Raw genomic sequence first — 26790 nt, 5'->3', positions numbered from 1 at the left:
GGGTGCTTCACCATTGGAGGTTTTGTAAGAAGAGACAGGACAACCATTTTCTGGAATGGTATAAGGTCTCTTGCTTGAGCAGGGGATTGGACTAGATGACCTCCAAGGTCCCTTCCAACTCTTGTTATCATTCCGTTATTCATTCTCTCAGATTTTCATTTTTGCTCTGTTGTCTTCAAATTCCTCCCTGCTTTCTCTCATTTTTTTTTACACCACTGTCTTCTGAGCCTATGGGTCAGAGAGAGACGATTACGCTAAGTTGTTGGATCCAGAAGACATGGCAGTTTTCTTCGGTAAGAAGAAGGGGAAATTCACAGATGCAACAAGTCCATAAGAGGCGCATTTCAGCTTTCTCATGCGGACATGGTGCTTAGCAATAACCTGTTTCCCCCAAAATACGACCTACCCTGAAAGTAAGTCCTAGCTTGATTTTTACATGTGCGCCCAATATAAGCCCTACCCCCCAAAATAAGCCCTACCCCCCAAAATAAGCCCTAAACCCCCCCCCAAAAAAATAAGCCCTAATTAAGATCCCACCCACTCCAGAGTACACAGGTAAAAATTAAGCTAGGGTAGCGATGGGGTGGTGGTGGAGTTGCCCTACTACAGTACTTACCTTTGGACAGTTGTAGCCAGGCCTAGCACACCCCGACACCTGCCTTGCCGGCCTATTTCTTCTGCAGCTGGCAAGGCTTTCCTGAAGGCCTCTGTAGCTGGTAACAAAGCTCTGGATCGATCCAAGGAGAGCCTTGCCGGCTGCAGAAAAAGTTCCTGAAGGCCTCTGACAGCGAAAAGGAGGCTGGGGGCAATACACGCAAGTGAGGTTTGTCAGTGCATGACACCCCCAGAAAATAAGACCTGGTGCCTTTTTTGGTGGCAAAAAAAACCCACCATAAGACAGGCTGTTATTTTCAGGGAAACACAATACCACCATGGTGGTTGCTTTAAAGGCATCTCTGATCGACAGGAGATTGGAGTGGCATATTCTTAGAGGATCTCAGGGTCACCAAAAGAAGAGAAAAATGCCCCCGTCTCTTGTCAACGAGATTGCACGCATCTCACCCGCATCAGAAAAGACTTCAATTGCACGGTTGCGCTCTCCAATTTAAAGTCACCTACTGTCACTGGGGATGCCTCGGATCCTCACACAGTTCTTCAAACGGAGAGAACAAAGGGTAACCAGGGGGGAAAAAAGTTGCCTCCCGCAGCATCCGTTTCTTGCTTTGCGCCCAGATCGAGAAAAATCGAACAAGGATATGAAACGGCGGCACGTAATACATCCACCCTTCCCTTGGAGGTGCAGCCCTGCCCGTTGTCGCCCACCATGTTGCCAAAATGCCCGCCCCTCAAGAGAAAGCTTCGAAATCACTAAAATTGCCTGGTTGTTGCGTTGATTAGATATTTCAAGAGCTTTTATTTAGTGCACAAATAAATAATCTCGTGCCATTTGCACAATAAACCCAAAAAACAATACAGTGATAGGCAAAATAAAACTGGAATCAAATATAATTATCTAGCATGGTAATTAAACTTCTGCAAGCAAACCTCCTTCTCCTCCCCCTCCTCCTCTTCCTCCATCTCCTCTTCCTCCTCTATCTCTTTTTCCTCTTCCTTCTTCTCCTCTATCATCTCCTCCATCTCCTTCTTTTACTCTTCCTCCTCCTCAATTATTTCTTCTTCTTCTTCTTCTTCTTCTTCTTCTTCTTCTTCTTCTTCTTCTTCTTCTTCTTCTTCTTCTTCTTCTTCTTCTTCTTCTTCTTCTTCTTCTTCTTCTTCTTCTTTCTTCTTCTTCTTCTTCTTCTTCTCCTCCTCCTCCTCCTCCTCCTCCTCCTCCTCCTCCTCCTCCTCCTCCTCCTCCTCCTCCTCCAATAACCTTCACATCCTAATTTCCTTGGTCCCTGGTATAGAGCTCACAAATTCACTCTTCAGGTTGTTACCACATAGGGTGTTTATGTGGGTGTATATATTTCTTTGTGTGTCCTCATTATTGTTATTTTTTTAAAGGAAGATGATTTAAAAGCCCCTGGTTAGTGACTTCGTAGGTGTAAACTAAATTCACCATAACAATCAGTGATTTGTTTAATATTCTCAGGATCTTGTGTTTGTGGGTGTTTAATGAAATGGGCTTTAAACACCATTACACCTTCACTAAATACCCCAGCCTGTAGAAGTTCTCCCCCACGAAGGATCAAATTCTCTCTTAAGACACAGATCCAAATCAAAGTATATTTTGACTTTGAAAAACCAGCTTGGAAAATTCAAACACTTGTGTTCTCGGTCTGTGGAGAAGTATTTCTCAGTCTTTTTAAATGCATGCAACTCTCAGAATTGCCCAGTCAGCTTACTGGACTTCAATTCCCAGAATTCTCAGGCTGTAGTAGGATTTTTAAAACCCACCCATTTTAAAACTGCTGAATTTGGGGAACTTTCAAATCCATTTGTAACCTAGGTATCATTTTCTTCTTCAGACAGATGTTTGCTTGTTCAGCAACAGGACAGTTTCTTTGGAGAATACTTTGTCTCCATGAATTGATTATTCCTCCTTTGTAAATGGACTAAATTTCCCGCCACGCACAGAGCATTCAAAGTAACCTAAAACTTTTAAATCATGTTTTGCAAGGAGCATTTTAAAGTATTTAGCTTTATTAAATGGAAGCAGGAGCAGAAAAGTGGAGCCATGCAGATATATAGGTTACAAAGACAGTCCTTGGTTTATGACCACAACTGAGCCCAACGTTTCCCCTGCATAAGCAAGACAATGGTTACATGAGTTTTGCCCCATTTGATGAACTTCCTTGCCATGGTTGTTAAGCGAATCACAGCTGTTATTAAGTTAAATCACATGGTTGTTAAGTGAATCTGGCTTTCCCATTGACCTGGCTGGTCGGAAGGTTGCAAAAGGGGATCAAGTGACCCCCCGGGGACGTTGCGACGGTCATAAATCTGAGTCAGTTGCCCAAGTGTCTGAATTTTGATTGCAAGGCTGTGCGGAGGCTTTCGATGGTCGTAAGTGTGGAAACCAGTCACAAGTCACTTTTTCAGTGCCATTGTGACTTTGAACGGCCACTAAGCAAAACTGTTGTAAGTCGAGCGCTCCCTGTATTTATGGGATGCTTATCATGCTGTCAAGCTACCGCTTTTCTTTCCCAAATTGCAGTTTAGATTTTGATTATGGGAAAGAAAAGACTCAGCCACCATATAGATTTTCTGAAGGATGTACCCTCAACCCAGATCTGAAGACCTTCTAACAATGCACCCATAACTGAATCCATCAATCTTGCGTCTGGTGTCCTCCTCTTCCTCCTCCTCCTCCTCCCTCCCTCCCTTCCTTCCTTCCTTCTCTCTCCTCCTCCTCCTTTTTTCCTTTTCCTCCTCCTCCTCCTCCTCTTCTTCCTCCTCCTCCTCCTCCTTCTTTCTCCTCCTCCTCCTCCTTTTCTTCTCCTCTTCTTTCTTCCTGTTCTCTTCTTCTTTCTTCATCCTCCTCCTCTTCCTCCTCCTCCTTCTCTTCTTTCTTTCTCTTCCTCCTCTTCTTCTTCCTCCTCCTCCTCCTCTTCTTCCTCCTCCTCCTTTCTTTCTCTTCTTCTTTCTTCTTCCTCCTCCTCCTCCTCCTCTTCTTTCTTCCTCTTTTTCTTTCTTCCTCTTTTTCTTCCTTCTCCTCTTCCTCTTCTTCTTTCTTCCTCTTCTTCTTCTGTCTCCTGTTCCTCTTCCTTTTCTTTCTTCCTCTTTTTCTTCTTTTTCCTCCTCCTCCTCTTCCTCTTCCTCTCCTCCTCCTCCTCCTTATTTCTTCTCCTCCTCCTCCTTCCTTCCTTCCTTCCTTCCTTCCTTCCTTCCTTCCTTCCTTCCTTCCTTCCTCTGCCCCCTCTCCTTCTTCTTTCCTCTTCCTCCTCCCTCGGAGAGAATAAGGCAATTTTCAGAGATAATTGAGGGAAAAGCCTAGGATAATTGGAGACTGTCCAATGCCACTGTCTTCCCATCTCCTCAATGAGAAAGACTCAGGCTCCTTCACACACACCTTTTGCCAGCAACGGACCTTCTAAATCAGGGGTGGGGGGGTTAATTTCCTCCCAGGTCACATGACCAACTGGGGCTGTTGTGGAGGGTTGCACTCCTGATGCTCCACCCCCACTGGTACTGCCCCGCCCTCTGCTGACACAGCCCCACCCCCGTGATGATGATGCTATGGACCAGAGGGCGAAAGATGTGGCCGGTGGGCTGCAAAATATGCAGGTCCGTTCTAAATATTCAGAAATAAATTCCATTCCAACTTGTCCTCTGATTCCATCCTCAGTCTCTCTTTTCCACTGCTGGAAAAAAAATTCGAAGGAGATTAAATTCTGTACCTAGTCAAGTCCTACAACAGCTATTTGTACGATTTCCACCCCCTGAGAAAACCATTACAATGATTTCTTACTTGACAGCCCCGGAGAGAAAACCACGAAAGCTGCTACCGAAGGAGTTTATTTATTTATTTTATTTTATTTATTTATTTGATTTGCCAATTGTTTACAAGATAATAAGTATAAATGTATACATAGTTGTGAATACATGAAATGGTTACATATAAGAAAAACAAAAGAATAAGAGAAACAATAGGACAGGGACGGTAGGCACGTTGGTGCGCTTATGCACGCCCCCGTGCAGCTCCTTGCTTTTGACTTTTTTTGCTTTTGTTTTTTTGTGTTTTTAAATACAAAGCATCCGTTTCTGTGGCTGTGGACGCCGTCGCGATGTCTGCCTGCGATGTAATTGGGTTTATAGATCTCTATAGGGGAGTGGTGGTGAACCTTTTGGTTGGGGTGTTCCAAAAGCATACACACGCGTGTGCACCCACAATCCAATGCACCCTACCCCATCTTGCACATGCGCGTGCAATACCCCCGCCCCCTTATCTGCACTGCGCATACGTACACCTCCCAGTTGATTTTCGGCCCGCTTGAGGCCGTTTTTGCCCTCCCGGAGGCTCGAGGGAAGCCTCTGCAGCCTCGGGAGGCTAAAAACGGGCCCGTTTAGTCACTTCCGGTATTTCCGGAAGGCGGTTTTCATGGCTGTGCTTGATTATACAGTGCCCCAAATGATTTATCAAAGGCAAGGACGTTGAAGACACGTGAGAAAGTTTAACTATCCTATAACTAGCAACATTACCTTTAGTTTTCTTTTCCCTCGGTGTGATGAGTGTCCTTTTTTGCTAGATAATAACTGTGATTTACCACCTGTGACAGGTAGGATGAGTGCAGAAGGAAAGCATGGCATTTATTACCATTGCTTAATTCCGAGGTGAGGGGACTGTGGCCCCTTTAAGACTCGTGGACTTCAACTCCCAGAATTCCTGAGCCAGCATATGTAAGAGAAGGACGGGCAGAGTCGGGGGTGGAGTCAAGAGAGGAATCAGCCTAGAATCCTTACGTTCCTGCAAGCAATAAAAGCCCAGCCTCTTGATTTCCATTGACTCTTATCTAGTGCCGATTTGATGCTGAGCGTTAGTTGACCAGATTATTGTATATAGGCTTAAGCAATAAATCAGCTTAACTGGAACTTAATTTAATTCTTCATGCCTGACATTATCCTGTCTTGGGGTAAGGAGAGGGAAGGTTAAAAAAGTCACAAAGATGGCCTCTCTTTCTCTCTCTCCCTCCCCTCCCTCTCTCTCACTCTCTCTCACATCTATCTATCTATCTATCTATCTATCTATCTATCTATCTATCTATCTATCTATCTATCTATCTATATCATCTATTTATCTATCTATCTCTATCTATTACCTATCTCTCTATCTCTCTCTATCTCTATCATCTACAGTATTTATCTATCTATCTCTATCTATCACCTATCTATCTATCTCTATTGTCTATCTATTTATCTATCTATCTATCTATCTATCTATCTATCTATCTATCTATCTATCTATCTATCTATATCATCTATTTATCTATATCTATATATCTCTATCTATCACCTTTCTATCTATATCTATCTCTATCATCTATCTATCTATCACTTATCTATCATTTATCTATCTATCTGTATCATCTATCTATCTATCTCTTATCTATCTATCTATCTATCTATCTATCTATCTATCTATCATCTCTATCTATATCTATCTATCTATCTATCTATCATCTCTATCTATATCTATCTATCTATCTATCTATCTATCTATCTATCTATCTATCTATCATCTATCACCTATACTTGAAAAAACAGTGACTTGGGACCATTTTCCACACAACCATTGCAACATCCCCATGGTCACATGATTGAAATTCAGATACTTGGCAACACTGATGGTTGTAGCGTCCCAGGGCGGGATCACGGGATCCCCCTTTTGCGACTTTCTGACAAGCAAAGTCAGCGAGGAAGCCAGATTCGCTTCACAACCACATTACTAACTTAACAACGGAAGTGATTCCCTCAACCACTGTGGCAAGAACAGTCATAAAACGGAGCAAACTTCACCTAACCTCTCTCTCGCGCGCGCTTTATACCAACAGAAATGTTGGACTCATTTGTGGTCGTAAATTAAGGACGACCTGTAAAAAAAGTTTTCGTTGCAAAGGAAATTCTGGTCTCCATTGCCATCGTAAGTCGAGCACAACTAGGATCTCAGTTCCCCAGACAGCTTGGTCATAACTTCCTTTTGAGTTACGGTCTTATTTTCATCAAGCTTCTCCTGGGAATGCCAGGAAGATTTCATATCTGCAGTTGGGTCATAGGCAGAAAGATCGATTCGGACCAGGCGAGACAGTCTGTCTCTTGTTCCTGTCATATAATATTTCACGAGGAAGTGTATTTATGGTCAACTCCAGAATTTAGCAATTTAGCAATGAGTTTCATATTGCGGAATGGTTGCTTGCTTGCGTGCTGTGTTCTGGCCGTAGGAGAGGGCTCAACCTTGTATTTCCCTGCACAAAATATGTCACTTTTCAGGTAAAAGTGAAAACATTTCACTTTAAAAAAAGAAAAAAGAAATTATTTTGCAAATTATTTTTGACTTTTTACGGGAACTTTTCCGATAGTTTTTGCTGCACCTAAGCTAAGAACATTTAAATGTTCCCAAAGAATTCCCGGGGTTAACATCTGTGATCTTAAAATGACAAACCCCAGTTGATGAAACATGGAAAGAACTTTATTTTGCTTGTTCGTTAGATTTTTATCCCGCCTTTATAACTTTACTAGCTCGATACCCGTGCTTTGCTACAAAACTATGTGGTTGGGCTTCGATTTTGGGAGGAAAATAGTGGGGGGGGGGAATTCTGCCTCTGCCTACCAGCATCCATCGGTATTCATCTGGCTAGCGTCCTGTCGGTGTGTGAGAGAGTTGAGGGCTGTTTGGAAACTGAAAGAGTATTTGCTGTGTAAGCAAGAAGGAGACAGCAAGGAGCCTGGCTGTGGCTTAGCTCAACTGTTCTGTACTAAAGCTGCTTGGTGATGTGAAACTAAAACTGAAACTCCTCTCTGCTCGTGTTCTGCATTTGGAACAGATTTCTTTTCAGGTAGGGAGGGGGAGCAGAACTCTTTAGCATCAGAGCATGTTAATAATAATAAAGGAAATACTAATGCTCCAATGGTCATTTCAAAAAATCCTTTCTTAGTGAGCACCTAGAAGCCAAGAGGAACCTACATGCCAAATTTCAAGTTTGTAAGCTTTACGGTTCTGGAGATTTTGTGATGACGCGTGAGTGGTTTTTCACTTTTATAGAATAGAATAGAATTCTTTATTGGCCAAGTGTGATTGGACACACAAGGAATTTGTCTTTGGTGCATATGCTTTCAGTGTACATAAAAAGAAAAGATACATTCGTCAAGAATCCTAGGGTACAACACTTAATGATAGTCATAGGGTACAAATAAGCAATCAAATCATACTAGGAAACAGTCAATATAAATTGTAAGGCTACAAGTGACAAAGTTACAGTCATACAGTCACAAGTGTGAGGAGATGGATGATAGGAACAATGAGAAGATTAATAGTAATAGTAGTGCACACTTTGTCAATAGTTGGACAGTGTTGAGGGAATTATTTGTTTAGCAGAGTGATGGCATTCAGGAGAAAAAAACTGTCCTTGTGTCTAGTTGTTCTGGTGTGTAGTATCCTATAGCGTCATTTTGAGGGAAGGAGTTGAAACAGTTTATGTCCGGGATGTGAGGTGTCTGTAGATATTTTCACAGCCCTCTTTTTGACTCATGTAGCATACAGGTCCTTGATTGAGGGCAGTTTGATAGTAATTGTTTTTTCTGCAGTCCTAATTACTCTCTGATTTCGCTTTTATATAGAGAGATAAGTAACTCAAGCTAATGGACATACCTAATACTCCTTCCTCCTCCAATTTTCCCCACAACAACAATCCTGTGAGGTGGATTGGGCCGAGAAAGAGAGGGATTCGTCCAAAATCATCTAGCCGCAAAAATCACCCATGGGCACAGTTTTGCCAAAACCAGAAGGAAGCGCCCATTTTTCAGCCAAAACTAATCCTAACCAGGGGATGCTGCAAACAGTCGTACATTCAGTCCTGTTGCTCAGAGCCTGATGTTTAGTCACATGAACTTTGAATCCAGGTTGTAAGTAGCCCCAAGGTGGGACCTTTGAACGGTCACAAAACAAGAGGTCAGAAGTCGAGGACTATCTGTATATAACGAAGAGCAATCCAAAACAGAGTTGCTTTGTCACTCAGTAATTCTAAGGAGATAAGCCAGACTCTTTGCTTTCTTATTTAACTGAGGACTTTATGTTCCATTGCTTAGAGCTCACCTGATCCCGAAACTCAAATATTTTGGACACCTAATGAGAAGAGGGGACTCCTTGGAACTTTGAACAACTTAATTGTCACTTTAAAGGTGCACCAATCAGCATACACTAAAATGAAATTTGTTGCATACCGCTCTCAGAGGGTCACCTTCTACAATATACACTGCATAAGCACAAGTCAAGCAAGCGATTCTCCAAAGCACCTGAAGGTAGGACAAGAAGCAACGGGTGGAAATTAACCAAGGAGAGAAGCAACCTAGAATTAAGGAGATTTCCTGACAGTGAGAACAATTAACCAGTGGAACGATTTATCTCCAGAAGTTGTGAGTGCTCCAACACTGGAAGTTTTTAAGAAGAGATTGGACAACTATTTGTCTGAAATGGTGTAGGGTCTCCTGCCTAGCAGGGGGTTGGACTAGAAGACCTCCAAGGTCCCTTCCAACTCTTCTCTTCTTTTCTCTTCCCTTCTCTTCCATTTTATTCTCTTCTCTTCTCTTCTCTTCCCTTCTCCTCTCCTCTCCTCTCCTCTCTCTCTCTCTTCTCTTCTCTTCTCTTCTCTTCTCTTCTCTTCTCTTCCCTTCTCCTCTCCTCTCCTCTCCTCTCTCCTCTCCTCTCCTCTCTCCTCTCCTCTCCTCTCCTCTTCTCTTCTCTTCCCTTCCCTTCCCTTCTCTCTTCCATTCCCTTCCGTTCCCTTCCATTTTATTCTCTCTTCTCTTCTCTTCTCTTCTCTTCTCTTCTCTTCTCTTCTCTTCTCTTCTCTTCTCTTCTCTTCTCTTCTCTTCTCTTCTCTTCCTTCCCTTCCTTCCCTTCCCTTCCTTCCCTTCCCTTCCCTTCCCTTCCCTTCCATTCAATTCCATTCTATTCGAAAAATGGTAATAAGTCAAATAGCTGTCCAGTCTCTTCTTAAAAGCCTCCAGTGTTGGAGCATTCACAACTTCTGGAGGCAAGTTGTTCCACTGGTTAATTGTTCTAACTATCAGGAAATTTCTCCTTAGTTCTAGGTTGCTTCTCTCCTTGGTTAGCTCCCACCGATTGCTTCTTGTCCTTCTGTTTCTTCTTGTTTCTTCTGATGCTTTGGTGCTCACCAGGCCTTACCTTATTTATTTATTTATTTATTTGATTTGCCAATTGTTTACAAGATAATAAGTACAAGTGTATACATAGTTGTGAATACATGAAATGGGTACATATAAGAAAAATAAAAGAATAAGAGAAACAATAGGACAGGGACGGTAGGCACGATGGTGCGCTTATGCACGCCCCCTACAGACCTCTTAGGAAAGGGGTGAGGTCAATAGTAGACAGTCTAAGGTTAAAGTTTTTGGGGTTTGGGGAAGAAACTACAGAGTCGGGTAGAGTATTCCAGACATTGACCACTCTATTGCTGAAGTCGTATTTCCTGCAATCAAGTTTGGTGCGGTTTACTTTGAGTTTGTATCTATTGTGTGCTCTTGTGTTGTTATGGTTGAAGCTGAAGTATTCATTGACAGGTAGGACATTGCAATGTATGATTTTATATACCATGCTTAGGTCAGACCGAAGACGGCGTAATTCAAGGTTTTCTAGTTTTAGAATTTCAAGTCTGGTGGCATAAGGTATTCTACAACGAGTAGAAGAGTGGAGAACTCTTCTTGTGAAATATTTCTGGACTTTCTCAATTGTGCTAATATCAGATACGTTGCTTACCATCCAAATCAGGCAAATTAGGTTAGGTGCGGACAGTCCTCAAGTTACGACCATACATTAGCAACCTTTCAAAGTTACACCGTGTTGTGTCTTGTTGGCTGCCGGCCCCTCCAGCAGCCGAATCAGAGGAGGCATGGGAATCAGGGTCAGCATCGAAGCAACCTGAGAGGGGGAAGAAGGAATGGAGCTGGCAGAGGGAGGGAGGGAGGGAGGGAGAGAGAGAGAAAGAGAGAGGGAGAGAGAGGGGGCATCTGGGCCATCCATCAGCCCTCAGATGGAGATTCAACAAGCCCCCAGGTCTGGAGGTAGCTGATGAGGAAGAGGAGGAACGTTTGGGTCCAGTGCCTGATGCACGGATGCACAAAAGGCAGAGGAGAGGAGAGCAGTGGAAATCTATGGGCCGGTCCTTGGGACAGAAGAGCCACCGCTGCTAGGGAAACTCCCCACCCTGGCTCTGGGGATAAAAGACAGGGGGCGGAGGTGTGACAGGCAGACAACTATTCATCTCCTTGCCGGACAGACTTGTTAGCCTGCTATGAGAGGGAGGGAGAGAGAGAGAGAATGAGAGAGAGAGAGAGACAGAAGGAGAGAGGGAGGGATGGGGAGAGAGAGAGACTTTTTTCCAGGGCTGCTGGCGCTCCTAATAAAGGGAACATTTATTTAACTACAGAGGGTTTGTTGTGTCAGAACACACCGGTACCAAACTAATCGGCTTACGCTTAGAACCATTACAGCAGTAACCCAATTAACATTCAGGCATTGGTAACTGGCATGTTTTCTTAGCAATGGTTGTGGACTTTTGAAGTGTGTGATTGTCTTTGGCAACCTTTCCCTTTCCCACTGCTATTCAGCAAGCGAATCAATGGAGGGGGGAGCCAGATTTGCTTAATGACCGCTGGATTTCACTGAACGACAGCAGTGATAGGCTGAATGACTGTGGCACAAAAAAAAAAAAAAAATTGGGGAAGAATTTGTTTAACAACCGCTTTGCTTAGCCATGGACAGTCTTGCTCCCAATGGAGAAACTATCTATCCAGGCCATTGGCAAAGATAAGTACGCTTCCCTCTCGCTGCGCATTGTGTTAAAGAGTTGTATAGATTCTCCCACTCTCTTCCTCCTTTTTTCTTTTGCAAATGAAAAGCTCCTTAAAGGTGACCATGAACTTTTGTTCTCTGTAAACGGATGCGTCAAACAATGATCAAACTGTTGTCTGTTCCATTTGAAGGCTTTGCGTACATGAAAGCTTTGTGTGCGTTTCCCCAAACACATCAAATAATACTGTGTTTCCCCGAAAATAAGACCCTGTCTTATTTTATTTTTTTTGCCACCAAAAAAAAGGCACTAGGTCTTATTTTCGGGGGATGTCATCCATTGACTAACCTCACTTGTGTGTGTTGCCCACGGCCTCCTTTTTTGCTGTCAGAGGCCTTCAGGAACCACTTCTTCTACAGCCGGCAAGGCTTTCCTGAAGGCCTCTGCAGCCAATAACAGACCTCTGGATCGATCCAGAGCTTCATTATCAGCTACAGAGGCCTTCAGGAAAGCCTTGCCAGCCTTGCCAGCTGCAAAAGAAATGGGCTGTCGGGTTGTGCGAGACCTGGCTACAACTGTCCAAAGGTAAGTGGTAGGGCAGCTCCACCCCCAAACACCCTCCCAGCCTAGCTTAATTTTTAACCGTCCATTCTGGAGTGGGCGGGATCTTAATTAGGGCTTATTTTGGGGGTAGGGCTTATAAAGGGCACATGTGTAAAAAATCAATCTAGGACTTACTTTTGGGGTAGGTCGTATTTTCGGGAGGAAAGGGTACGCCTCACCCAACACAAAGTCAGCAACCACGAACCTGCAGGCAGTTTGCCCTGAATTACCTACAGCCAGAACTGAGCCCCAAATTTCTGTTGGGACAGGTTAGGAATTTTTGCCCAATTTGACGACCTTTCTTGACACGGTCGTTAAGTGGGTCTGGCTTTCCCATTGACTTTGCTCGCCTGAAGGTCACATGACCTGATCACTTGATGACACCACCACCCCGCCCCATTGCAACCGTCATAAATACAAACCGGTTGCCAAGCATCTGAAGTTTGATTCCGTGACCCTGGAGAGGCTGCAACGGTCCTAAGCATGAAAAGCGGTCATAAGTCTCTTTCTGTGCCGTCGTAACTTCGAACGGTCACGAGATGAACTGTTGTAAGTCGGAGATTATCTGTACCGCCCGGAAAAGCTGGGAGATAGTCAGAGATGTATCTGCCTTGACAATACAGGTAGTCCTTGACTGACAACGGTTCACTTAGTGACCGTTTGAAGTTACGTCACTGAAAAAAGCACAAATAAAACATAAACCACTGAACCAGTAGTTACACCAGTCAGATCCCATCCCCGATGATAGGGTTTCCTGCTGGAGCAGGGAGTTTGGATGACTAGAAGATCTGCAATACCTCTTCTACCTCTGTTATTCTGCTATGCTGTTATTTTTATTAGATCTCATGATTTGGAAGCAGATACATATCCCATATCGTGTGTAAAAGTTCCCGTAGTTCCATGCCTCTCATCGAGGTTTACATAATACCTTCCCCTGTTTGACACCGGTATGACACCAGAGTTGTTATGAAGGAAGGAGGGATTCTTGGAATGTTCCAGCATTTATCTCCAGCCGAGGGGGAGGGCCTTGGTCTCGACCCCCAACCCACACGTTGGCAGTGTAGAAGTAAACAAGGTTGTGCTGTTATCCAAAGGCATTTATTCAGCGCCTGCTTAGCAGCTGGGGAGCTGTACGAAATGTTCCTGAACGCTGGGTCTCTGCCTCACCCAACACTGTATAAGGTTATACCAAAAAGGGTTTAAGGGAGGAGGAATGTAGGAAGGAAAAACGGAAGGAGGGGAAGAAAGAAAGTAAGGGAGGAAGAGGAGGGGAAGAGGAGGAAGAGGAAAAGAGGGGGAGGAGGAAGAAGAAGATGGAGGAGGAGGAGGAGGGAAACTGAGAAGGGGAAGAAAGGAAGAAGCAGAAGAAGAGGAGGAAGAAGAAGAAGATGGAGGAAGAAGAGGAGGAAGAAGAAAACTGAGAAGGAGAATAAAGGAAGAAGAAGAGGGGAGGAGGAAGAAGAAGATGGAGGAGGAGGAGGAGGAAGAAAACTGAGAAGGAGGAGAAAGGAAGGAGGAGAAGAAACAATTGTTGTTGTTGTTATATTATTATTATTATTATTATTATTATTATTATTATTATTATTATTATTATTATTATTATTATTATTATTATTATTAATATTAATCGTCATTATCATTATTATTAATTTAGTGAGATTCACAGTCTTTGGGGCTGGTTGGTAGCTCAACAGCTCGAGTCCTAACCAAGGACCTAGGAAATGTTCAGGCAGCGTCGGAGGATATAAGCTGTTCCAAGCAGGGTGGTTTTTTGTAGAATCAGGGTATTCAAGTCTGATAAATTCAGAATTTCCAAACAGCGAGGTAGCCTTTTAGGTATTGCTCCAAGGGCTCCAGTTACAATTGGGATAACACACAATTTCTTTTTCCAAAGTTGCTCAACTTCAGTTTGTGAGTCCTGAAACTTTGTGATTTTTTTCTTGCTGCGTGTCTACAATTCGTGCATCACCAGGTATTGCAATGTCAATGAACCAACCCTTTTTCTTTTCAGCTATTGTTATGTCAGGTGTGTTGTAGGCCAAATGCCTGTCCGTCTGAATTCTGAAGTCCCACAAGATCTTGACTTTTTTATTCTCCAGAACCTTCAAGATCTTGACTTTTTCATTCTCCAGAACCTTCTCGACATGATGTTCCCAGTAGTTGTTACTATACTCAAATCCAAACTTTTGGCATAAGTTTCCAGTGAATGATTTTAGCAACTCGGTTATGGCGTTCTAAGTAGTCACTTTGTGAAATTTTGCTGCATCCACTGATTAAATGGTCAACTGTTTCATCTTTCTCACTACAGAGGCGGCATTTGCTGTTGTTGTTCTTGTAATTATTATTATTATTATTGAAATGGACTTTCATGGTAAAAAAAAAGAGATTCTCAAATGAAGAAGCGAAGTTTATGCATTTATCGCCTAAGAATAAATTCCAGAAGAAGGAGCATTTTTACAGACAAATCTGTATTTATTTATTTTTTAAACTGGATCTAAGCTTCAGAGCCTGGTTCACTCCATATGCTTTTTGTAGACTGGATTTGGTTAGCTCTGAGACCTTTCATCCCTCCAGAAGTTTGGATTCCCAAAGAGACTGGGTCTTGCCGGCGTTAGAATCGGTCCAATTCTCTGCTCGGTGCTGGGATGCAAATAAAATCAGGACTGCTCAACCTCCCCTCGTCCACACTTTTTTGAGTAAACGGCGGTATTGCTAGAAAGCTTTTCTTAAATTTCAGCTGAAATACGGATAGCCCTTATGGTAGTAAATGAGCCTTAAATTTCCGCTGCTAAGCGAGACGGTTGTTAAGTGAGTTTCACTCCATCTTATGACATTTCCTGCCACCGTTGTTCAGTTAATCTGTGAGAGTATATTCTTGAACTGGAATAGAATTTAGTAACAAGGTTCGCCAATGAGAGCTGAATTGAGGGCTGAAATTTAAAAAGAGAATATAGGCCATTTTTATCTCTGTTCTGTGCTCAGCTCTAAAGTGAAAGAGAAACTAACTTGCTTGCTTGCTTACTGAAACTGAGTTCTGGTGCTGCTCGTGTTTTTGCTTGTGTTACGTTGAAAGAATCTACAAATGGCATGGTAAACTTTACTCATGTGAATATATATATATTCTGAGGTTCTCGCGGGTATTTGTATGTGGATCTTTGGTTATTCGGGTTTTCTCCCGCGTAAAATTGGAAGTATCTAGGTGATGTTTCGATGAAGTCTCATTCATCATCTTCAGGCTTGTGTCTTCGGCTTTGTGCTTCTCTGAGAAACACAAAGCCGAAGACACAAGCCTGAAGATGATGAATGAGACTTCATCGAAACATCGCCTAGATACTTCCAATTTTACGCGGGAGAAAACCCGAATAACCAAAGATCCACACATATATATATAAAGAAGTTATTGAATCCTGCTGAATCAGTCAACTGTGTGTTTTCTGGACTTGAATTTATGCTGCAAACTCTTAACAGGTTATGGGCCCAGTGAGAACATGTGAAAAATGGTCAGTGCAGTCACGAAACGATCTGTTGTAAGTCAAGGACTGTCTGTACATAATTATGGAGGTGTGCTGTTATATTGGTTCTGTATCTACGGAGCATGTAAGTGAACTTCAGAACAGCCCTCCAGCAAATTTTTATTCTCAGGATCATCTTATTTCCAGGAATCAGTGAATGCTACATAATTTTATTTAGTTATTCAAATATATTCCTCTTTCTAGCCCATTGCCTTAGGATAGTCCCCGGTTGTGGAAAAGGCGTAAATTAAATCCTTGGCTCGTCTAGGAAGTGACTGGCAGGGCTCCTTAGTCAAGAAATGTGTCTATTATTCGCACCTAACGGAGGCAATTAAACGCAACTCATCAAAAGTGTTCTGGGAAAAAAAAACCTGGAGAATGAAACCGTGCAAAAAGATATTGACGTGGTCATTAAAGATCGAGGTCTGAATTAGAAACTCACTGGGAAAGTGGGGGTTGGGTGGGGGGAATTTGCCTGCCGGAGCAAAATATCTGTGAAGTTTGGAATGGAAGAAGGGTTGATGATGTCCTTCATTCAAGGCATGAGAGGAAATGTGAGAATTTTTCCTGGGGAGAAAAATCTCCTTTCGTCAAGAGAATCTGGCTGGTTTTGCTGGCAGAAGGATGACATTCCAAGAAGCTATGAAAAATTCACTCCAGCCATTCCCATCGTATTTAATTTCCCACCGTATCCCGCAAAACCCTGTAAGGAAGTTGTGGGAAATGACACAATTAAACAAGCATAAAAAGACAAACTTCCTCCGGCCTCTGGGGTGGTGACATCTCTTCCAAAGAGTCCAAAGATCTTGGTGTTCTTCAGGATTCTGCCCCCCCCCCCTCCATACTTATGGTATTATCATATAGCTTTGTCGTTGTATCCAGGGGTGGGCTTCACAAAATTTAGCAATCGGTTGTCTGTCCAGTTGTTGGGTGGGTGTGGCCATGGTGGGTGTGGCCTAGTCGGCCTCCTGCACCATCCTGGCCTGGGAGTCAAAAACGGGCCACGGAAGCTTTCGCCGAGCCTCCGGGAGGATGAAAAGGCCCTCCGGAGGCCAGAAATCTCCAACGGCCTCTGGGAGGCCCGTTTTTTTGCCCTCCCTGAGCCTCCACACAATCCCTGTACTTACCTGGGATCCAAAATGGGCCACATGGAGACTCCTGGGAGGGGTACAGCGGGCTTAGCAGGGCCAGCCAGGGGTGGGATTTGCCGGTTCGCCGAATCGGACTTAAAATTAACAACCAGTTCGCATGAACCGGGGCGAACCGGTAGCAGCCCACCCTTAGTTGTATCTACCATGGGCTTCCCAACATCTATTTTTCCCATTTTATTTCCCATTTTCATTGGCTTCCCCTCCCACTTGTATAAGAAAATGTTGTTGTTACCAAAATTTATACCACATTACAAATATCCCGTTATCTTGCCAAAAATATGCTCTCAACAATGAAGCCTTTGCAATAATAAAAGCTTAATTGCAGTGATTCGGCCGGATTTTTTTGGAGGGGGGAGGGAAACCACCTTTACAAAAAAATGACAGATGCCTGTGTTGTTAATTCCTGGCCAATTTCCCCCACTTTTTTTCCTTTTAAAAAAAAAGTCAGGTCAGCTTCCTTGCAAAACAACAGGCAACAAGGAGGCACAGAAAGTGGTCGTATAAAATATTTAAAGCCAGGTGTCCAAAAGAAGAGAAGGAAACTGCAACATGAGAACTCAGCCAAGGAGTTGGGAGGATTGGGTGGGGATCCCAAGCTAATAAATCTCAAGAAAATAATCTAAAACACAGATCTTCATCCAGACAAGGCAGCTTGGACAGAAATCATGGCAAAATAAAAAATAAAAAAGGCCTTGGGGGTTTGGCAGAATGCAGCACGTATAATATATGTAAGAGCAGAATGCTCCAAAATGACAAAGAAGCGGGACTTGTGTGATCTAAAGCAATCTGAGTATGTATTTTGTGTATATTCGTAGATATTGTACTCTCCAATTGCAAATGGAGACGTGGGTACTCTATTTTTCTTATCTTCATTTTTAAGCGCTCTGGTTTTACTATATTGTGAACAGCTGCTGGGGTGATCCACAGTTTCGTTGTACTTGTACAATGACAGTAAAGTTCTTCTATCTATCTACTTCTATCTAAGAAAACACACGTTCACCATATAATATATGTAAACTCACAATGTTTTAAAACAAGGGTCTTCAAACTTAGCAAGTTTAAGACTTGTGGACTTCCAACTCCCAGAATTCCTGACTGGAAGAGGAATTCTGGGAGTTGGAAGTCCACAAGTCTTAAACTTGCTAAGTTTGAAGAGCCCCTGTTCTAAAACGACAAAGAAAAGGGACGAGTGTGATCAAAGGCAATCTGAGTGTGTAAGAAAACACACGTTCACCAGTATAATATATGTAAGCTCAGAATGTTCAAAAACAATAAAGAAAAGGAACAAGTGTGATCAAGGCAATGTGACTGTGTAAGAAAATAGGCGTTTGCCAGTACAATATATGTAAGCTCAGAATGTTCTAAAATGACAGAAAGGGATGAGTGTGATGTAAGCCAAACTGAGTGTGTAAAAAAACACACATTCACCATATAATATGAATGCTCAGAATGTTCTAAAACCGTGATGGCGAACCTATGGCATGCATGCCAGAAGTGGTACGGCAACCTGTCACCCGGAACAGATCCACTGCGCATGAGCGCACCCCTCCATCAGCCAGCTGATTGTTGGATATCTGCCGTGCAGGGGCGGGTCACGTGTGGAAGGCACATGTGCATGCACAGGGGGGCATGCACAAGGTGGTCACGCGTGTATGCGCAGGGGGTGTGGGGGTCGCGCACACATTGTATTATGTGCGTACTTTTGGCATGCGACAACGAAAAGATTAGCCATCACTGTTCTAAAATGATAGAAATGGACGAGTGTGATCTAAGGCAATCTGAGTGTGTAAGAAAACACACATTCGCCATATAATATTTGTAAGATCAGAGTGTTCTAAAATGTCCAAAAAACAGGATCAAGTGTGATCTGAGTGTGTAAGAAAACAGGCGTTTGCCATCCGCAGAGAGTTGATGGTTCATCCTCTCCTATACCCGCCACACGCCTGGAGGTTGCAGCTGACAGATGTTGACAAATTGGGAAGCGTTTGAAGAACCGTTGAAGATGGCTACGGTCAGGGGTGGGATTCAAATTTTTTAACAACTGGTTCTGTGGGCGTGGCTTAGTTGGTGGGCTTGGCTTGGTGGCCATGTGGCATGGCTGGGCGTGGCCAACTCAACATCACTCACATTGAGGCATGCATCTACTTGCCTGGCCTCTCATGACTGTGGGGATGCTGCAACAGACGTAAGTGTGAAAAACGGTCATAAGTCCCTTTTTTCAGTGCCATTGTAACTTTGAATGGTAACTCCACACAAGCAAAGTACCAGCAAAGGAGGGGAAAAAAACTCCAGAGACGTTCCTGAGACAGGAAGTCTAGTCCTGCCAAGAATGTAATAAGGGTTAACGGAGAGGCCGTTTCTGCAAGCAACACCAGAATGTTTCCTTCCTGCCTTCCTTACAGGATTAGCCCAGTAATTTCTTCTAACAACCGGTTCTCCGAACTGCTTAGAATGTTAACAACCGGTTCTAGCGAATAGGTGCAAACTGGTAGAATCCCACCCCTGGCTATGGCCCTTGGAGAGAAATCTCGTTTGGGGACTTGATGGCAACAAGAGAGGCCCTTGGTGGCATCTTCAGCCATTAACGACAGGAGAGTTGGAAGGGTTTATTTCGTAGGGTTAATGAGGGGCATCCGATTTGATTTCTCTAGAACCGCTTCCCAGGAGAAACCAGGAATGGCTTGAAAAATTGCTTTGCAGCCCCTCCGTTTTTGCAACCTGCATTATCACGGCTGGGAAACTGTCTCCCCAGCGTCAAGCAGCGGTGTGAAAAAATCCCTTTCCAGATCAGGACCGAAGTCTAAGGAGAAAAACATGACAGATTTGCAGATCTGGGAGTATTGTAGTTTACAAACAGCCTGTTTGAAAGAGGTCCCAAAGCAGTGGTGGTATGCTACCGGTTCGGCCCGGTTCAGCCGAACTGGTAGCAAAAAACTAGTAGTGAAAAAAAAAATCCTCCAACGATCAGCTGAGCGGAGAAAGTAGAGAAAAGTACAGAATCGGCCCTCCCACCAACCCCTGCAACTTTTCTTTATCCTCTCAGTTGATTGGCGCTGCTGGCCTCAGCTGGTGTGTGGAAAATTGCGCGCACACGCGATCACCGAACTGGTAGTGGAACAGATAGGATCCCACTCAAAGGTGCTTTTTTTCAGGAGGCGACTGGACTTTCTGGTTTTTCTTTGAAGGACGTTTCGCTTCTCATCCACTGAGCTTCTTCAGCTCTCGTGGAAGCTCTCGAGAAGCTTCTTGGACGCGAAGCGAAATGTCTTCAAAGAAAATCCAGAAAGTCCAGTTGCCTCTTGGAAAAAAAGCAACTTTGGGACAACCAGGACCTGGGTGACTGAGGATCTCTATAGATATGTGTGAAAGAGGGTTCAAGGAAGGATATTTGGTTAGGAACAGAAGTTGATTTATACAGGTAATCCTCAACCTATGACCACGGTTGAGTCCAAAATGTCTGTGGCTAAGCGAGACAGTTTTTACGTGAGTTTTGCCCCATTTTACAACTTTTCTTGGCATAGTCGTTAAGGGAATCACTGCAGTTGTTAAGTTGGTCGCACCGTGGTTAAGTGAACCCGCCTTCCCTATTCAGTTTGCTCATCAGGAGGTCGTAAAAGAGGATCACATGACCCCAGGACACTACAACGGTCATAAGTATGAGTCAGTTGCCAAGAGTCTGAACTTTGATCATGTGGCCATGGGGATGCTACAACACTTGTAAGTGTGAAAAATGGTCATAAGTCCCTTGTTGTGGTTTGCTGGCAGCCTGTGCAGATGGGAGTGGAATTGGATAATAGGGAAGAACAGGGACTAGTCTGGGAGTCTGGAGAGAACTCGGACGAGGGTCCTGCGTCTGATGCAGAGATGGGGCCAAGACCGTCTGGGAGTTATGTGCTGACTCTGTAGCCTCTGGATTCTGGCAGCAGTGAGGCAGAGGAACAAGGGGAGCCTGTTCCCAGTTCGCGTGTGTGTAAAGCTGCCAGAAGACAAGAGCAGCTGAGATAGAAGGGGCGACTCGGGAGTAAGGCTTGGAGGTGATTGCCCCGCCCATAAGGTATAAAGGAAATGCAAAGGTAGAGAAACCTTTGCAGGAAGCAACGTCGTTCACTCTGTTCAGATTAAACCTTGAAGCTCCGTGTGGACTTCGTACTTCGGTTGGTTTTTTTATAGTTACTTTGGCACTTTAGTTGTTGGCAGTAATTCCAAGGAGAGAAAGGTGGGTGCTTATCTCGAAAAACTATTTGGGACACATTACAGGCTGGGAATGAACATAATTCCCAGCATTGAAATAAAACAAGAGTTGTTTGGACTAAGCGTGTGCTTAATGACGGTCTCAGGAAACCTTGCTCAGAACATCCCTTTTGACCAGGAGTGGGGTTCAACCCGGTGTAACAACCGGTTCGGCGAGTGGTGCTTTGTGCACCATGCAGCGTTTGCAACTCACCTTCTGCTGCAAGCCCTGTGTGTAAAACAGCTGATGCGTGGCAATCCGTTGTGCCGTGCTAACCAGCTGAGCTGCAAAACGCAGAAATAAAACACAGATTAAGCCAGGGTGGGTGAGTGGGCCCAACAGCTGATGGTTGGAGCAACCGATTCCCCCAAACCGGGCCGAACCGGTAGCATCCCACTCCTGTTTTTTACTGGTTGTAAGTCGAATTAGCTATCATTTTAAAGCAGCCGAATTCTGGTTTTGAGTTTGTGTGGCTAAGAAATAAGTGATGAAACATGGCCCTTTTGACTCAATCTGAGAGTATTAATGTGCCAGTTTACAAATTAACTGCTATAAATCAATGGTGGGTTAGCTGACGTGTTTCTCTTCTGACTGTTTCTGTGTTCTGGTCATGCACCGTAATAGACTAAACTATTAAGTTGATATCAGCTACATAAATGTTAAATGTGATTATATTTATGCCTCTTACACTCCCTCGAGGAAATACTTACGTCAGAATCTTGGTTTTACTGCAGAGCAGAGTTAGCCAAATGAAAAAGGTTTGATCTATTAACAAAAGTTAAGAACGATGCTAAATAATAAAGGGGCAACAGATTAATTAATTAATGAGGAAAAGGGCTGGGTTTTTAAATGCAGTCTCTCTAATAGACTGGGAGTGTTCCTTTTTTTTTTTTTTGCAAAACTGATAATCAACAGGCATTACATGTTATAAAAATTCCAAGAAAAAAAATGCAGCGATTTGCTTAACAACTATAGCAGGAAAGGTTGTAAAATAGGGCAAAACTCACTTAACAACTGTCTCATTTAGCGATGGAAATTTAAGCGATGGAACAATCCTCCTCCTCCTCCTCACTCCTTCTAGCACTGATGTTACCTAGATGGGTAATGAAATGTTTGCAAGAAAACTACCAAGCTCCGAGAGCACCAAGGACCTCACAGTCTCCTCCTCCTCCTCCTCCTCACTCCTTCTAGCACTGATGTTACCTAGTTGGGTCATGAAACGTCTGCAAGAAAACTCACCAAGCTCAGAGAACACCAAGGATCCCCTCCTTTTCAACCCTGAGGCTATACCTGTTCTCTTCTATCAATCAATCTCCATATTAATTGGTTTCCCTGGCATATTTTATTGATTGCCTTTCAGGACAATTTTCTTTCTTGACCTGCAGCTTTTTCACCCAGAGAGACAAGGAGGCGATAGATAGAAAAGATGGGGAAAGCATGTTGTAAAATAATGACATTCACATACACCCACACCCCAACTAATTGTCTCTCTTCGAAGAACCATTGCCAAGATAAATGTTGCCACCCGTGACAAGGCACCCAGATAGACGGGCCCAAAACATAGATCTTGGGAGTCGGAATTTAAAATAGCGAGCTTCCTTGCAAAGGTGGCCTTGTTTTTGGTGTGCTTTGCAGCTGGTTAAGTTCCCTTTGCAAGGGAAATCTGTAGCATGATTTTTTTTTTGCACAGGTTCAAAGTAAGGAGTTGAAAAGCAAACGCGGTTGTGCTCCATCTTGTTTAAATCAAAAGACAGCTTGTATATTTTGGCTGACTTGATTCTCTCCTCCCACCTCTTTAGCAGACTTCTTTCTCTACCTAATGCTCGGTGTTTTTTCTACCTTGATCTTGGTTTAATTCCCTCAGTGGCCCTTTGGAGTGGAGGTACAAAGAGAGGTCTGGCAGGGAAGTCCTAATTCATCCAAAAAGTCTGCAGACATTCTCCGTCATCCAGGTCATGGTTGTCCCAACAGATGCTTTTTTTCAGGAGGCAGCTGGACTTTCTTGTTTTTTCTTTCGAAGATGTTTTGCTTCTCATCCTAGAAGCTTCCTCAGCTCCGACAGGACAGCGGGGAACGGAGCTGAAAAAAGTGTTGGAGCATTCACAAATTCTGGAGGGAAGTTGTTCCACTGGTTAAATTGTTCACATTGTCAAGAAATTTCTCTTTAGTTCTAGGTTGCTTCTCTCCTTGATGAGTTTCCATCCATTGTTTCTTGTCCTGCCTTCTGGTGCTTTGCAGGATAGCTTGACCAGTGTTGAGATTCAAATTTTTTTTACTACCAGTTCTGTGGGCGTGGCCTGGTGGGCATGGCCTGACTTGGTGGGCGTGGCAGAGGAAGGATACTGTAAAATCCCCATTCCCTCCCCACCCCACTAACCTGCTTTCCAGCTCTGTTCTCCTGTGCAGAGCAACCAAAGAAGACCCAGCCAATCAGCTGGGACTTGGGAGGCGGAGAATAGATGGGGGCGGGGCCAGTCAGAGGTGGGATTTGCCAGTTCTCCAAACTACTCAAAATTTCCACTTCCGGTTCTCCAGAACTGGTCCAAACCGGCTGAATACCAGCTCTGGCTTGACCCCTTCTTCTTTGTGGTGGCCTCTCAACCTCTGTGTCCAGTTCAGTTGCACCAGCTCGGAGGTCATTTTTCTCTCCTTTGAATAGAATAACAGAATTGGAAGGGACCTTGAAGGTCTTCTACGATATGATATGAATTCTTTATTGGCCAAGTGTGATTCGACACGCAAGGAATTTGTCTTTGGTGCATATGCTCTCAGTGTACATAAAAAGAAAAGATACATTTGTCAAGAATCATAAGGTACAACGCTTAATGATAGTTATAGGGTACAAATAAGCAATCAAATCATACTAGGAAACAGTCAATATAAATCATAAAGATACAAGCGACAAAGTTACAGTCACACAGTCACAAGTGGAAGAGGATGGGCGATAAGGAGTGAGGAGAAAATTAATAGTAATAGTAGTGCAGACTTTGTAAATAGTTGGAGAGTGTTGAGGGAATTATTTGTTTAGCAGAGGGATGGCATTCAGGGAAAAACTCTCCTTGTGTCTAGTTGTTCTGGTGTGCAGGGCTCTATAGCGTCGTTTTGAGGGTAGAAGTTGAAACAGTTTATGTCCGGGATGTGAGGGGTCTGTAGATATTTTCACAACCCTCTTTTTGACTCGTGCAGTATACAGGTCCTCCATGGAAGGCAGGTTGGTAGCCATTGTTTTTCTCTGGAATCTGTGTTCGTCTCGTTGGGTTGCAGAAGACAGACTCAACCATTCCTCTGTAGAACTGTAGTCCAACTCCCTGCTTAGGCAGGAAACTCTATAGCAGTGGTGGCTCACCTTTTTGAGCTCCTGTGCCAAAAATTGTGCGTGCGCTTGCACGCTCGCGCTCGCGTGCCAGCACCCAGAAGGCAATGTGTGCACAATCCCACCCACTCCCCCGCTGCCCCCTTACCTGCACTGCACCTCACAGCTGGTTTTCCTCCGGGTTGAGGCCTTTTTCGGCCTCCCAAAGCCTTGAAGGAAGGCTTCTGCAAGCTTTGCAGGCCGAAAACTAGCCCCGTTTAGTCACTTCCTGTTTTTCCGAAAATACCGGAAGTGATGAAACGGGGCTAGTTTACGGCCTACAAAGCTTGCAGAAGCCTTCCTCAAGCCTTTGGGAGGCCGAAAAAGGCCTCAAACCGGCCCAAAATCAGCTGTGAGGCATGCACATGCGCAGGGAGTTAAGTTTGCCTGTAGCTCGCATGCTGGCACAAATGGCTCGGCGTGCCACCTGTGGCACATGTGCCATTGGTTCGCCATCACGGCTCTGTAGCATTTCAGACAAATGGTTATCCATTCTCTTCTTAAAAAACCTCCAGTGATGGAGCCCCCACAACCCACAGCATCTCTCCTTGATTAGTTTCCACCCATTGTTTCTCATCCTGCCCTCAGGTGCTTTGGAGAATAATAGCTTGACTCCCTCTTCTTTGGGGCAGCCCCTGAGATATTGGAAGACTGCTATCATGTCACCCCTAGTCCTTCTTTTCGTTAAACTAGACATACTCAATTCCAGCAACCGTTTTTTTATATGTTTTATCCTTCTTTCTCTCCCCCCTCCCTGGTCCGTTGATTTGCCTTGTCCTTTAACTCCATCTCCCAAACCTTTCAACGTTGCTTCCGAAAGCAGCTTAATCTGATCTCGCCTCCTTCAGTTTGGGCTGGAGAATCTATTCAATCCGAGTTTGATGCCCCGTGGTGGGAAACAGTGATTGGGTTTCTTACATCACTGCCTTGATAACAGTCAACTCTTTGTTTGGATGGAGTTCAGAGGGAAGATAAGATGCTCCTTCTGCTTCTTGCCTTCCTAAAGTGGTTTTTGTTTTGTTTTTTTAAATATAGTACCTATGCTAAACCAAAAAACCTGTGATCTCATTTTTTTTCCCCAGTTCAACCTTTTCTCCTTTGTGTGAGAAGTTTCTCCACCCACCCACCATGTCTGAATCATTGTCGTAAAATCTAACCTCCACTTCTTGACCTTCACAAATGCAGGGTGTCATTCTCATCACCCTTGTTTGTTTCCAGTTTCTCGGTTGTAGATTTGGGCACCAAACGAATTCCGCATTTAAAACGATTGTGCTGTTGAAAAGACAAAGTGAGCTACTAATACCATTCTGTAAAGCTTTAGTAAGACCACGCCTAGAGTTCTGCACCCAGTTTTGGTCATCACACTATAAAAAAGATGTTGAGACTCTAGAAAAAGTACAGAGAAGAGCAACCAAGATGATGAGGGGACTGGAGACTAAAACATACAATGAACGGTTGCAGGAACTGGGCCTGACTAGTCCAGTGAAGAGAAGGACCAGGGGAGACATGAGAGCAGTCTTCCAATATTTGAGGGGCAGCCCCAGAGAGGAAGGGGTCATCCTGTTTTCCAAGGTACCTGAAGGTCAGATAAGGAATAATGGAAACTGAACTGTATCTGAATGGTCAAACAAATGGCAACTTCAAATCTCAACAAATAAATGCTCTGTCTTACATATTGGCAAAAAAAATCAGAAAATAAAATACAAGCTGAATAGTCAAGAACTTGTTGATGACCCAAGCTCTGTAAAGGACCTTGGAATACTCACCTCTAATGATCTAAGTGCTAGAGCCCACTGCAACTACATAGCCAAAAAGGCATTAAGAGTTGTTAACCTAATCCTACGTAGCTTTTCTCTCTGGTAATATCACACTACTAACCAGAGCATACAAAACATTTGCTAGACCAATACTCGAATACAGTTCATCAGTCTGGAACCCTCATTACGTATCTGATATTAGCACAATTGAGAAAGTCCAGAAATATTTCACAAGGAGAGTTCTCCACTCTTCTACTCGTTGTAAAATACCTTATGCCACCAGACTTGAAATTCTAGAACTAGAAAACCTTGAATTACGCCGTCTTCGGTCTGACTTAAGCATGGTATATAAAATCATACATTGCAATGTCCTACCTGTCAATGAATACTTCAGCTTCAACCATAACAACACAAGAGCACACAATAGATACAAACTCAAAGTAAACCGCACCAAACTTGATTGCAGGAAATACGACTTCAGCAATAGAGTGGTCAACGTCTGGAATACTCTACCCGACTCTGTAGTTTCTTCCCCAAACCCCAAAAACTTTAACCTTAGACTGTCTACTATTGACCTCACCCCTTTCCTAAGAGGTCTGTAGGGGACGTGCATAAGCGCACCAACGTGCCTACCGTCCCTGTCCTATTGTTTCTCTTATTCTTTTATTTTTCTTATATGTACCCATTTCATGTATTCACAACTATGTATACGCTTATAC

General features: G+C 43.7%; 1 protein-coding gene across 9 annotated transcripts in view; it reads left to right on the top strand.

The window, feature by feature from the left end:
- Positions 1-26790, top strand: part of TENM4 (teneurin transmembrane protein 4) — a 559913-nt gene that overhangs the window by 93135 nt on the left and 439988 nt on the right. The window lies entirely within an intron of this gene.

The sequence above is a fragment of the Notechis scutatus genome, chromosome 5 (assembly GCF_049901735.1).
Source record: "Notechis scutatus isolate UNSWTSFEM ecotype Mainland chromosome 5, rNotScu1.2, whole genome shotgun sequence".
NCBI classification, from domain to species: domain Eukaryota; kingdom Metazoa; phylum Chordata; class Lepidosauria; order Squamata; family Elapidae; genus Notechis; species Notechis scutatus.
The sequence above is the reverse complement of the archived record's forward strand: the minus strand, read 5'-3'. Positions and strand labels throughout refer to the sequence as shown.